Source organism: Hypanus sabinus, chromosome 3, assembly GCF_030144855.1.
Source record: "Hypanus sabinus isolate sHypSab1 chromosome 3, sHypSab1.hap1, whole genome shotgun sequence".
Lineage (NCBI taxonomy): Eukaryota > Metazoa > Chordata > Chondrichthyes > Myliobatiformes > Dasyatidae > Hypanus > Hypanus sabinus.
Window position 1 is genome coordinate 130,679,773 of NC_082708.1, and position 14,924 is coordinate 130,694,696.

The window sequence follows — 14,924 nt, forward strand, 5'->3', positions numbered from 1 at the left end:
CCATGCTGGCTACTTCTAATCAGATCCCGTCTATCCAGATAATTATAAATACTATCTCTAAGAATACTTTCCATTAATTTACCCACCACTGATGTCAAACTGATAGGTCTATAATTGCTAGGCTTCCTTCTAGAACCCTTTTTAAACAATGGAACCACATGAGCAATACGCCAATCCTCCGGCACAATCCCCGTTTCTAATGACATATTAAAGATCTCCGTCAGAGCTCCTGCTATTTCTACACAAATTTCCCTCAAGGTCCTGGGGAATATCCTGTCAGGACCCGGAGATTTATCCACTTTTAAATTTCTTAAAAGCGCCAGTACCTCCACCTCTTTAATTGCCATAGGTTCCATAACTTCCTTACTTGTTTCCTACACCTTAGACAATTCAATATCCTTCTCCTTAGTGAATACCGAAGAGAAGAAATCATTCAAAATCTCTCCCATCTCCTTCGGTTCCACACATAGCTGACCACTCTGATTCTCTAAGGGGCCAATTTTATCCCTCACTATCCTCTTGCTTTTAATATAACTGTAGAAACCTTTCGGATTTACTTTCACCTTATTTGCCAAACCAACCTCGTATCTTCTTTTAGCTTTTCTAATCTCTTTCTTAAGATTCCTTTTAGCCTTTGTAGCAGCCTAGGATAAATCTCTTCTGGCCCTGGGGATTTATCCACCCTTAAGCCTTCTAAGACATTACCTCCCCAAGGGCACTTACTGACTATGCAAGGAAAAACAGCGTTGTGGCACACCCCTCCCCAGTGCTCTGAATACTATTTATGCACGCTTCAAGGCATGCAACACAATGCCAGCCATCCAGGTGAGCAGACACTGTAACAGCAGCTGATATGAGAAGGACTCTGCAGAGTCAACCAGCCGTGTTCCAGATAACATACTCAGGGTGTGTCCACATCAGCTCACTGTTGTCTTCATGGACATCTTTAACCCTTCACTCATCCAGGCAACTGTCTCCACCTGCTACAAACCAGTCACCATCATCCCAGTATCAAAGAATTCTACACCTTCAGAACTAAATGACTACTGCCCAGTGGCTCTGACATCAATCATCATGAAGTGCTTTGAACAGCTGGTAATGGCACATTTCAAAAACACTGTTCCTGCTGCACAGGCCACTCACCAATATGCTTACCAACTGAACTGCTCTAAGACAGATGTCAAGGCATCTGTTATGCACCTGGCCCAGACACACCTAGAAAACAAGGACACATGTCAGAATGCTGTTTCTAGATTTCAGTTCGGCCTTCAACACTATTTTCCCCCAGGCCTTAGTGAACAAACTCCTGCTCCTTGGTCTAAATACACCACTGTGCAACTGGATGTTGGATTTAAAAAACAAGACCTCAGATAGTCAGGATCCACAACCGCTCCTCCCTCCCCATCACGCTCAACACAGGTGCCCCCCCACCCCCCCAGGCTTGGTGCTGAGCCCACTGTTGTATAATCTGGTCACACATGACTGCACGGCCAAACACATCATCAAGTTCACTGATGGGGCTCATCACCATCAATGGTGAGACAGTAATACACACACAGTGCTGGAGGAACTCAGCAGGCCAGGCAGCATCTATGGAAAAGAGTGAACAGTTAACATTTTGGACTGAGACACTTCATCAGCCTACAGAGAGGAGGTGGAAGAGCTCAGGGCCTAGTACCAGACAAATAACCTTTTTCTCAATGTCCCCTATACTCACAAAATTATACAGATGCACAGTAGAGAACATCCTAACATGCTGCATCACTGCAGGTTACAGAATTGCACTGTGGCCGACAGGAGGCCTCTACAATGGGTATTCAAAACTACCCAATGCATCACTGGCACCAGCCTACCCACCATCAAGGACAGATATACAGAAAGGGGCCAGAAAAGGGCCAGTAACATCATGAAGGTTCCCAGCCACCCTGATCATGGACTCTTTGTTCCACTCCCTTCAGAGAGGAGGCTGATTAGCATCCACGCCAGGATCAACAGATTCAAAAAGTTACTTTCCCCAAGCAGCAAGATTGATCAACATCTCCACCCACTAACCCAAACCTCCACACCCACATCACCACTAGTTTATCATTTCCTGTCAGTCATCTTACATACATACCCCTGTACCTAGTGTCACTTTATGTAATATAATCTATGAATATAGCAATCTTACATATTTGTATTTATTGCGTGTGTGTTTTTTATTATTGTGTTCTTTATCTTATTGTGTTTATTTTTTAAATTGCATCAGATCCAGAGTAACAATTATTTTGCTTTTCTGATGGTGGTGATTGCCAGGCTCAAATTAACCAGGGTTGTTAAGGCAAAGTTCTGTATCTTTGATCCATGGACTACCAGGAGGAGCATAGACCAGGTGGACCCAAGTGCTTAGGGGACCAGATATGAGGATGAAGTTGAACAAAGAGTCTTTACTTGAGGTTTGGTTAGTACAGAACACAGCCAACACTCGAGAATCACTGTAAACAGGTAGGTAAACTCAAGTCTGAGCAAAGACAGACAAAACAGATGGAATTTAAATAGACTAACAAAACAAGGCACAGTGCACTGATATCTAAAGCAAGACATAGGTGAAAATAATCAACTAGTAATCAGGAAGGAGGAGTGTTGAAGTGTGGAAGACACTGGCATCCTTTGTCCAACCTTCAATATCTGCAGCATCCAATGTTCCCTACACTTGTTACCCCTTGCTTTTACCCTGAAAGGAACATGTTGTCCTTTTTTTCTCCAGTCCTGCTGAATGGCCTCGGCCCAAAACATTGACTGTACTCATTTCCATGGATGCTGCCTGGCCTGCTGAGTTCCTCCAGCACTTTGTGTGTGTTGCTCGGATTTCCAGCACCTGCAAATTTTTTCTTGTTTGTGATGTTGTCCTTGAACTCTTGTTATTTTTCCTTTATATGCTTTCAACTTTGTGGGTGTAAACTTACAGATGTACACACAGTGGCCACTTTATTAGGTACCTCCCGTACTGAGTTGTCTGATTGGATATTTGTATCAACAAGCAAGTGTACAGGTATACCTAATAAAGTGGCCGCTGTGTGTAGATGCTCCCAGTGTACCTTTGCAGTTTCTCCCATATGCTAATGAAATTGGCATCCCCTTGTTTAAGATTGTTATTATTGGTCCATCCAGTCCTTTACCTTAAAATGTAGAGGGTTCTGGACACGATCTCCAAAATGATTCCTCACTGCCACTCTCTCCACTTGACCAGCTACGTTCCCCAATGCAACCTCATTCACTGCTATATCTGCGTCAAAAAGCTGTTCTGGACGAACTTCAAAAATTCTGCTCTCTCTGAAAACTCCCTGTACAATAACCCCATTGTTATTACATATCTATATCTGTTCCTCTACCTTCTGTTGACCTCAGAGATTCTGAAAGGATTGCAATAAACCCTCAGCATAGTCTGTGACGTATGAATTTTTAGAATTGGTTAAGTGGTAAAGTGAGAGCTATTTGTGAGTAACTGCTGATTGATATTTCTTTCAGTGTATTGGCGAATATTGTGAGGAGACTCACAGGTAACAGATGACCATATTAGATATGTGTTAATTCTTTTGTGGATAAGATATACCTGGAAAATTTCCCACATTGATAGAAACATTGCATTTGAATAGCTTGGCTATAAATTGGGTTGGTAGTTGTTAAATCTAATTGATATAGGATATTGTACAGTCAACATGTTTCTTAACCTTTGAGTGAATGGAATTGATGGGTGACTAAAATCTATCATCCTTAGGTCTATGGGAAGAAGAAGAGTAACATTATCTATCTGTTATTTATAACTGCAACCATTCCTCCCACCCTCTCTATTACTCCTGTCACTGCACTGAATTGCAAACACTTTAAGACACTTTGTATAATAAGACCATAAGATATAGGAGCAGAATTAGGCCATTTGACCCATTGAGTCTATTCCACCATTTCATCATGGCTGATCCAATTTTCCTCTCAGCCCCGAATCCTCTACCTTCTCTCTGTATCCCTTCATGTCCTGACTGATCAAATCTATCAATCTACAAATATACATAAAGACTTGGCCTTCACAGCTGCCTGTGGTGAATTCCAGATTCACCACTCTCTGTCTAATGAAATTTCTCCTCATCTCTGTTCTAAGATGATGCCCCTCTATTCTGAGGCTGTCCCTTCTGGTCTTAGGCTCTCTTACCAATGGAAACATCCTCTCCAGATCCACTCTATCAAGGTGTTTCAACATTCAATAGATCTCTGTTGGGTCACTCCTCATTACATAATGCATGTAATGACCTCACTCTAAAAAGTGCAGTGATGCATCTTGTTCCATATCAGATCACCAGATGCTCTTCCTAAAAACATTCAGTTAAAATTACTTCACTCAAGTCTACTTGAACAGCAAAGGGTCCACACAGATAATAGACAATACACAGTAACAAACTTACAGAATACTATCATCTCACTCTCTCTGCTCTGAGACTGAATAACAAATGGAATTGGCCCTATAAGAGGTCTATATGTGAGGTACATCCAGTCAGTGCTGATGTGCCAGGAACCGACAGCAATCTCCTGCCCTCCCTGCTGCTGAACGGGGAACATAGCCCACATCCAACAACCAATCCCAATGCTTTTTTAGATTTAAGATGGTTTATTGTCACTCATCAGTACACAAGTGTCAAAGAGAACAAAATGATTGTTACTCTGGATCTGAATCAGTGTAAAAACAACACAATAAGCATAAAAAACTGAAAAAAATTGAATATACGGTGTCTGTTCTCCATCTCCTTCTGGTGCTCCCCTCCCCCTTTTTTTCTTCCTAGGCCTCCCGTCCCATGATACTTTCCGTTCTCCAGCTCTGTATCCCTTTTGCCAATCACCCTTCCGGCTCTCAGTTCCACCCCACCGGTCTTCTCCTATCATTTCACATTTCCCCCTCCCCCTCCTACTTTCAAATCTCTTACTATCTTTCCTTTCAGTTAGTCCTGATGAAGGGTCTCCGCCCGAAAGGTCGACAGTGCTTCTCCCTATAGATGCTGCCTGGCCTGCTGTGTTCCACCAGCATTTTGTGCGTGTTGCTTGAATATACAGTGGATTTGTTTAATTGGGTCGCATTGGGACTGGTACATATTTGATCAATTAAGTGGCTGCCAATTAGCTGAAGTTTCATGGAAATAATTAAAAAGGTATAAAAAAGATAAAATATCATTTAACTGTGTAACAAATTATGTATTTAAATGAAATACAGAACAAATGAAAAGTCTACCAATTCTACTAGAGTACTACAAAACTGTATATTACTTCGTAATAGTTATTGACAGAGGAATTCTTCTGCCATGTTATTTTGATTGACTGTAAATTAACAAAATCAGCACAGACACCCAAAGTAGATCACAAACAAGGGAAAATCTGTAGATGCTGGAAATTCATATACTGCTGTTTATATTGTAAATGCATGCTGATATTTATCTATTTATGCACATTTTATTCTATATTCATACTTTAACCTCTAATATTTTATTTAATTTCTTTTTCTTTATAATTGTTTAATCTTGTTTTTTTTGTTGCATAACCAACAAACCATAGCAAATTACTAATAATTTGAATACATATGGTGAATAAAGTTGATCCTTGACCTTCTCAAGTCTATCAGGTCAACTGATCACGAAAGCCAAATCCTGAAAGCATCAGAGCCACACTAGACTTCATTAGATGGTGAAGAAAACTATTTAAAACATTGTGAAGTTTTTCTTTTAATTGCCCTATAGCGCTTTCCAGAAGGGAAGTTTTAGAAAAGGCAGTTGGCGGGATGGGTAGTGTCCGCTATGATTTTTCCTTCCTGTTTCTTTGTCCTGGTCACATACAAGTTCTGCAGTGATATAGTACACTGCAGGCAATGACCTTTCCTGCTAACCTGATAGTTCATTGTAGTTTTCATATGTTGTGAGCGAATGCTATACCAAACTAGTTAGTAATGACTGAAGTGAGGATGATCTCAATGAGGGCAGTGTTGAATTGCACCAATATGTTCTGGGGAACGTAGAATTTTATCAAATGCCACAAGAAATACATCATCAGCAGAAAGTAAGCAAATGTGAGAGATTTGCTTATCCTTATTTGATCAGAGTTTATTCCTTGCAAGAGTATGTTTATTCCGTGGTCTCATCTAATCAACTAAATATCCTTGTTCCAATCCTAGTTGCTGGAGAGCATCTATCTAGCCTGGTAAACAGTGGAGTTGGGACAGGTACCTGTCACAGGTACGAACAAGAAGGATATTAGAGGGTCTGCAATGGTGTGTTGGGATTATTTAATTGATTTGTTATATCGTGAACAGTTCATGTTTCATTCATTATTTCATCAAATTTAAAGTTAATATTTTGTCACTTTAGCGATTGGTTTTATTTTTATTTTAAATATTTACAGTATAATGTATAATTGGAGGTTTACATATTATTTTGAAAATTATATTACTCCACCAAATGTCTCCAATTATTTTTTCCGATATGAATATTCAGTTAAATTAGTCAAAACATTAGCTCTCCAAATCTGTCCATATACTTTAATTAAAATAACAAACAAATGCATCTTTAATTATCTAGAGAAAGAACAAAAATGTAATTGTGATTGACAATGAAAATAATATAATATAAAACAGAGCCTCCGGATGCATTACATCTGATAGATGAACATGAAACATATACATATCTGGGATATCAACAACAAAATAGATCATAGGTTATAAAGGGAAATTGTTCAACAGAATTCACCTCAAGGCTCAAGAAAATCTCCCATTCAGAGCTCAGTAGTAAAAATATAACAAAGGCAATAGATACTTTTGCATCATATTAGCATAATACTGTATCTTGGTCTGAAACTGATGCTGAAAATTTACAAAGAAAATTAAGAACTGAAATGACAAATTTTAGAAAATACTATGTACACTCAAACACACTTAGATTACTACTGAGGATAGAAGGAGGAAGAGGAATAGCAAACATAAAGAATAACACTACAGTCAGATAAAATTTCTGAGGATATATTTTCATCAACGAAAACATGATTTAGCACTCAATGTGAGCATGCGCAATTCTGATAAGAAATACACATCACTGCTTAAAAAGAAAGCATAACCCAAACAACTGAAGAAATTATCACTACAGAAGAAAAAGTTAACCAATGGAAGACATCCCCACGACCTGAGCAGACTAGATGTCAACAAGGAAGCATTAAATGCCCGGTTCAGAGTTGGAGACCTCTTTCCAGAAACATTCCTTGTGACAATACAGGACCAGCTGGTTTACATGAAATAAATAATCAAGAATACATAATAAAAAACCTATGAATTCAAGACAATATATGCAGAAACAATCTAACACATCACAGGATCTTGCAGCAGTTTAACTCAATCTGATTACTCACACAGGCACAATCAAGTGGCTTTAAAATACATAAAAGAAACGATTCCTTACTACACATACAAGCCCGATCCAGTTTTAGAATCAGAATTATATTACGACTGATCCATTTTTACAGAAAGGGCAATCCATAATGACCATCCAGGTATAATATTACAGGATAAATAAGCAAGAACTGTTTAATTAATAGATATCACCATTCTAAACACACATTACATATAGAAATCAAAAAAGTGAAAAATACCAGAAGTATGCTGAATTAAAAGAGGAAATTGAAAGACTATGAAACATGACAAGGGTATACATTGCCCCAATAGTAATATCTACAACTGGTATCATTGCAAAGGCACTGCACAATGGCATTAATCAATTAATCCTACACAGAAATATTTATGTAGATCTCCAGAAAGCTGCAATACCAAACACCGCCAGAATAGTCTAAATTTCCTAGCAATTGAGAAATGAGCTTGCCAAGCTATGCCCATACCTTAGGTTTCACCAGCTCAAGCCAAAAGAAAAAAATTATAGTAGTAGTTAATAGAAACTCTTAATATCTATAAACTACTCCCAATACTCATCAAGTTCCTACGACTTCTAATGAAGCATTGGCGTGCTATAATCACCTTATCTATTAACATCCTACAAAGAATAACTATCATTATCAAAATAAGCCAAAGCGCTTCCTAGGGAGATTCTCCAAGCCCACCAGAGTTTTATCTAGTTTTAAACCCACTTTCTAACTTACTGAATCAGATGAAAATAGGGTATCAAATTAGAGCCAACCAAACAAACTATACCTCGACTCTGCTTCCATACATGGACAATTTGAAATTATACTCTCCTTCATCAGCAAAGCTAAAGCAATTAATTCAAATAGTAGAACTATTTTCTAAATATATAAACATGAACTTTGGACTGAATAAGTGCAGAGCATGAAGCATAAAGAAAGGTGCAACAGAGAATCAGAATCAGGTTTATTATCACCGGCATGTGACGTGAAATTTGTTAACTTAGCAGCAGCAGTTCAATGCAATACATAATCTAGCAGAGAGAGAGGGAGAGAGAAATAAATAAAATAAAACATAATAATAAATAAACAAGTAAATCAATTGTGTATATTGAATAGATTATAAAAAAAGTGTGCAAAGAAACAGAAATACTGTATATTAAAAAAATGAGGTAGTGTCCAAAGCTTCAAAGTCCATTCAGGAATTGGATGGCAGAGGGGAAGAAGCTGTTCCTGAATTACTGAGTGTGTGCCTTCAGGCTTCTGTATCTCCTGCCTGATGGTAACAGTGAGAAAAGGGCATGCCCTGGGTGCTGGAGGTCTTTAATAATGGACGCTACCTTTCTGAGACATCGCTTCCTAAAGATGCCCTGGGTAATTTGTAGGCTAGTGCCCAAGATGGAGCTGATTAGATTTACAACCTTCTGCAGCTTCTTTCGGTCCTGTGCAGAGGCCCCTCCATACCAGACAGTGATGCAGCCTGTCAGAATGTTCTCCACAGTACAACCATGGAAATTTTTGAGTGTATTTGTTGACATGCCAAATTACTTCAAACTCCTAATAAAGTATAGCCACTGTCTTGCCTTCTTTATGACTACATCAATGTGTTGGGACCAGGTTAGATCCTCAAAGACCTTGACAACCAGGAACTTGAAGCTCCTCACTCTCTCCACTTCTGATCCCTCTATGAGGATTGGTATGTGTTTCTTCACACCCTTCCTGAAGTCCACAAGCAGCTCTTTCGTCTTACTGACGCTGAGTGCCAGGTTGTTGATGCGACACCACTCCACCAGTTGGCATATCTCACTCCTGTACGCTCTCTCGTCACCACCTGAGATTCTACCAACAATGGTTGTATCATCAGCAAATGTGTAGATGGTATCTGCCTAGCCACACAGTCATGTGTATATGCAGAGTAGAGCAGTGGGCTCACACCACTGAGGTGCTCCAGTGTTGATCGTCAGTGAAGATGATATGTTATCACTCAGTTTACACAGACCATGGTCTTCTGGTTAGGAGGTCAAGGGATCCAATTGCAGAAGGAGGTACAGAGGCCCAGGTTCTGCAACTTCTCAATCAGGATTGTGGGAATGATGGTATTAAATACTGAGCTATAGTCAATGATCAGCATCCTGATGAAGGTGTTTGTGTTGTCCAGGTGGTCTAAAGCTGTATGAAGAGCCATGGAGATTGTGTCTGCCATTGACCTATTATGACAATAAGCAAATTGCAATGGGTCCAGGTCCTTGCTGAGGCAGGAGTTCAGTCTAGTAATTAAGGCAGCCCACATTATTCTTCTTTGGGACTGGTATAATTGTTGTCTTTTTGAAGCATATGGGAACTTCTGCCTGTAGCAGTTAGAGGTTGAAAATGTCCTTGAATATTCCCGCTAGTTGGTTGACACAGGTTATCAGAGCCTTATCAAATACTCCAACAGGACCTTCGGCCTTGCGAGGGGTTCACTCTCTTTAAAGACAGTCTAACATTGGCCTCTGAGACAGAGATCACAGGGTCATCAGGTGCAGCAGGGATCTTAACAGCTGTAGTTGTGTTCTCCCTTTCAAAGCATGCATAGAAGAAAATAGCATAGAGCAGCAGATACAATACTATTGATCGATCAATGTGAAACATACCTGGGATATCAACAAGCAAAGAAAATAGATCACTGTGCGATAAAGGGAAAAGTTGTGACAGAATTTACTTCAAAGCTTAAGAAATTCTGCCAGAGCTCAAGAGTAAAAATATGATGGCAATAAATACTTGTGCTATACTCATATTAGCATATACTTTTGGTATAACATTTTGGTCCAAATCGATGTGGAAAATTTACAAAGAAAAATAGGAACTGAACTTTAGAAAGCACAATGTCCACCTGAATGCACTTAGATTACTAACACTACTTAGCACAGAAGGAGGAAGAGGAAATATAGACAAAAATTACACAAAAGTTGGATAAAACTAAAGATATATTTTCATCAATGAAAACAGAATTCAGCACTCCATGTGAGCAAGTGCAATTCTGATAAGAAGTACACACCACTAAACTTAACTGAAGGCTCAACCCAGAAAAATGAAGACTTCATCATAATTGACCAATAGAAGAACATGATCCTCCATGGAAGATGACCCCATGACCTCAACAGAATAGATGTCAACAAAGAAGCATCGAATGCTTGGCTCAGAGTTGGAGACTTCTTCCCAGAAGCAGATATAAGAGAATATAGGACCAGGCAGTTAACACACAAAAAACATCAACAATACATAACAAAAGACCAACAAATTCAAGATGATAAATGCAGAAAATGCCAAGAGAAACTTGAAGCAATCCAACACATTACAGGATCCTACAGCAGTTTAACTCAATGTGATTACTTACACAAGCATTATCAAGTAGCAAACATCATTTACCAAAATCTTGCTTTAAAATACAAACTCATAAAAGACACAATACCTCACTATAAATGCAAGCCTGATCCAATTTTAGAGTCAGAGACCTACAAATTATATTGTAAACAATTAGTCCCACACAGCAATATTCTGAAAGCCACAATACTAGATACCACTAGAATAGTCCGAAAATTCCTAGCACTTGAGAAATGAGCATGCTTGGCTAGACCCATACCTTAGGTTTTACCAGCTAGGGCTGAGAAAAAATAAATGTTAATAAAGATAAGCACTTCCAACAATAGTATATAATTGGAGGCTTAACTGTTTTTACTGGAAAATGCAGACAGACTCATGGTAATGTGTTTACATTTTAATTATGTTGTAGACTAGCAACTATTAATAATAATAAGATCTCTAGAGGTTTGGACGCCTTTAAGGAACTTACTGTATTATTTGCATTTGTGGATTTACTCCTGTCCAAATGTCCGTACTGATTTCCGGAAGAAAGGCATTACAAAAATTCGGTAATAACAAAACCATGCAAAATCAACCAGAAGACAGAAATAAAATATCATAATTCTCATTGGCGCCCTATTCCACAGGAAGCTGAACATTTCCTGTACAGAGTTTATCCATGGCCTGATCTGCTTTAGCGACGCGGTGATTGATTGGAAGGGAGGGGTTGGGTGCAGCACACACCAGTCACCGAAGGGTGTCGCACCAGGCCGAGACTCACCTGGGGCGCGCGCAGGCAGGTGAGAGTGACGCAAAGGCTACCTGTTCAAACCACAGTGAAGTGGAAGGTGACCGCTGCCCAACTAGAGTCGAACTAAGGTGAGTTGAATTTTACAGCTCCACCCTTCTGATTTGGCGATGTCTTGTTATTCAACGTAAACCCCCCCCCCCCAGAAACCTGTATTATTCAGTGGCGACGCTCCCACAGTAAATTGTGTCATATTAACATTTGAGTAAGGGTCGATATGGCAGGACGATATAACACTTTGTTTTAGTTTGGAGCTTATTCTCCATAACGATAAAATCCATTGCGAGTTCGAGTCTATGCGTTAGTCGTGAAACGTCTGTACAGTATTACGGTTCTACATTCAGCGATATCTGATTAGATGTGTCTGCCACTGCAGTAGATTTGAAAACATTGAGAGAGTTACAGGGAACACAGCCGGACCCTCCGGCGCACTGAATCGCTTCCCTATCAACGGCCCATTTACTCTCATCCTACATTTTATTGTCCCTCTGTTTTCATCGTCGCCCACCCTTCTCCCGCTCCGCTGCTCAGCTACAAACGAAGGACAATTTTTACTGGCCAATTAATCTACCAATTTGTATATCTGGGGCAAAGGCGAAAAAATTTGCTGAAGTAACCCAATTGGTCAGTCATTGTTGACACCGATGACTTGTTTACTGAGCTGTTGTCAGGTATGAATACTGCTCATCCAAAAGCCTCATTCTCCTTTAAGGATTATCCCAGAAAAATGGGGAAGTTCGTTACCTGTCCCACTTCCAAATACCTGTAGTAGGTTAATTGGTCTCTAGAAATTGTTCCTCATATTGGTGGGTGGTAGAATTCATCCAACCTTGGAGAAATGGGTTTGTTCTGTGACCCAGACCAGACACATTGGGCTGAATAATTTCCCTTTATGTTGTAAGGAAACATGGATAGGGATCTTATCACCTGGAGTGCCCTAGAGATCTCTCCAAGTTATTGTAGTTTTGACAAATTACAATAAATTACTGGAGATCCCAGGTTAAATCTGCAGAGTGTGCATGCCTGGAATGGATATCAATATGTTGTTCAATTTTGTAAACAATGCAGGAGTTGATTGATCAACTTTTCCTTAAGTAGCAGATGATATCTCTTCAGATTTGCATTTTGAACTTTGGATTACCAAGGTTCAAAATGGTAAATAATATTATGCAGCAAAATATCTGAGAAGGAAATATAAATTAAATTGTGTGTGCCCAGTATCAAATCTGGTACAGGAAATGAACCATAGGGGAAGACCTGTTTATAAAACAAAATCTTCCAACATTTAAGTTATGAGAGGACAGGACTCTATATTTCTATTCATCCAGTTTCAGTGTCAGGAAGTTACTGATGGTAAATAATACATTGCATTGTCAGAAAATTGCTAACCTAAATTTATCTGTTACAAGTTTACTTATGCCAATTCTACAAGTGCAGAGCTTTTCACTCTTAATTTCATTTGAAAGGGAATTCAAATGGCAGGATGGGATTTAATGAATCTATTTTTTTGGAGCATCTTAAACCAGAATTTTTCAATTTCTGCTCTTAGTTGTATAACTTTCTTCACTTATTGAAGTGGCATTTCCATTTCAATAATGGCAAATACTGTCTTGGCAATACCTATAGGCCATGATATCATCCAGTTATCAACATGAAGTGCACATTGGGACCAGTCTGTCTCATCAGGGAAAAATGTGCTGGTTGGATTATGTTTTAGTTCCTTACTGAAATTATTTGAGACAAGTTAGCTGAAGTATTATTTCTAAATCTGTGTTGTGTTATAAGATGGAAAGTTATTCTAGTCACGTTACTACATGAAGTGATTGTGTATATATACTTTATTAGGATAGGGCAGTGATAAAACATTTGAAGTTTCAAGTTTTTTTTTGCTAGTACCACATTCAAAAGTCAGTTTTTAGTCGTAGGTCTGGTATTTCTGTGCACCAAGGTGCAGCCGAGTTTATTATTTTACCACTGAGTTATTCACTTGAGCTTGTGCAACATTCCACTAACTGCCTCATCTTTTCAAAAGGGATTGGCATAAGCTCAGACTGGAACTGTCAAAATGTACAGGCAGAACCTTTATCCAAATCCAAGAGCATCATTAATGATGTGGCAAAGCAGTTATGTCATCTTCTGTCTCCTTCTCTGCCACTGCATTGATCATCCTGTTTCTGCTTTCTCTCTATACCCACTGGTGAAGCTCAACAATTACTTATGGGCAGCAAACAAAATAAAGAATGCAACTAAATACTTCATTAATAACACTTTTCTTGTAAAATTTAAGGTAAATGATCACTACAAACAATGGAGAGGTGAGCAAAGTGTGCAGGTGCGAGGCAAGGTTGAGGCATATTCGAGGTAAAGTTGGGGTGAGTGGAGCAGAACAGTGGAGAGGCTTATTTGAGTTTGCTTAAATCAAGAGTGGGGTTTGATTGATCTAAGCGCCAGGCTGATTTGGAAAGGTTGGGTATGGGCTGAAACATGGCAGGGGATCCAGGCCCAGAGCATATCGATGTGACAGAGCCTGGGTTTTAGTGTAAGGAATGACCTGACATCTGGACAATTTAAACGCTGGGCCAGTTGGATTGAAAAGGAAAGGTGTTTGGGCAAGAGATCCACAACATTTACGTGGCTCTGCGCTTATCTGAAAATGAGGCTGTGGCGTGCTCTGCGCTCCATGCTTGAGGGCCCTGTAACTTTTACTCGGCTCTGCGCTCCATGCTTGAGGGACGTAACTTTTACTCGGCTCTGCGCTTCATGCTTGAGGGACGTAACTTTTACTGAGCTCTGCGCTCCATGCTTGAGGGCCCTGTAACTTTTACTCGGCTCTGCGCTCCGTGCTTGAGGGCCGTGTAACTTTTACTTGGCTCTGCGCTCCATGCTTGAGGGCCCTGTAACTTTTACTGAGCTCTGCGCTTCATGCTTGAGGGCCCTGTAACTTTTACTGAGCTCTGCGCTCCGTGCTTGAGGGCCCTGTAACTTTTACTGAGCACTGCGCTCCATGCTTGAGGGCCCTGTAACTTTTACTGAGATCTGCGCTCCATGCTTGAGGGCCCTGTAACTTTTACTCGGCTCTGCGCTCCATGCTTGAGGGCCCTGTAACTTTTACTCGGCTCTGCGCTCCATGCTTGAGGGCCCTGTAACTTTTACTCGGCACTGCGCTCCGTGCTTGAGGGCCCTGTAACTTTTACTGAGATCTGCGCTCCATGCTTGAGGGCCCTGTAACTTTTACTGAGATCTGCGCTCCATGCTTGAGGGCCCTGTAACTTTTACTCGGCTCTGCGCTCCGTGCTTGAGGGCCCTGTAACTTTTACTGAGATCTGCGCTCCATGCTTGAGGGCCCTGTAACTTTTACTGA

At 40.0% G+C, this 14,924-nt stretch overlaps 1 protein-coding gene across 4 annotated transcripts in view; it reads left to right on the forward strand.

Annotated features, from left to right (window-relative positions):
• Positions 1 to 11,480: 11,480 nt before the first annotated feature.
• Positions 11,481 to 14,924, forward strand: part of inpp4b (inositol polyphosphate-4-phosphatase type II B) — a 786,855-nt gene continuing 783,411 nt past the window's right edge. For 3 of the 4 annotated variants that reach the window (XM_059965139.1, XM_059965141.1, XM_059965142.1), the window contains exon 1: positions 11,481 to 11,634. The gene's annotated coding sequence lies outside the window, so the exon portion shown is untranslated. The remainder of the gene's footprint in view (positions 11,635 to 14,924) is intronic. The other variant, XM_059965140.1, reaches the window with a different exon arrangement.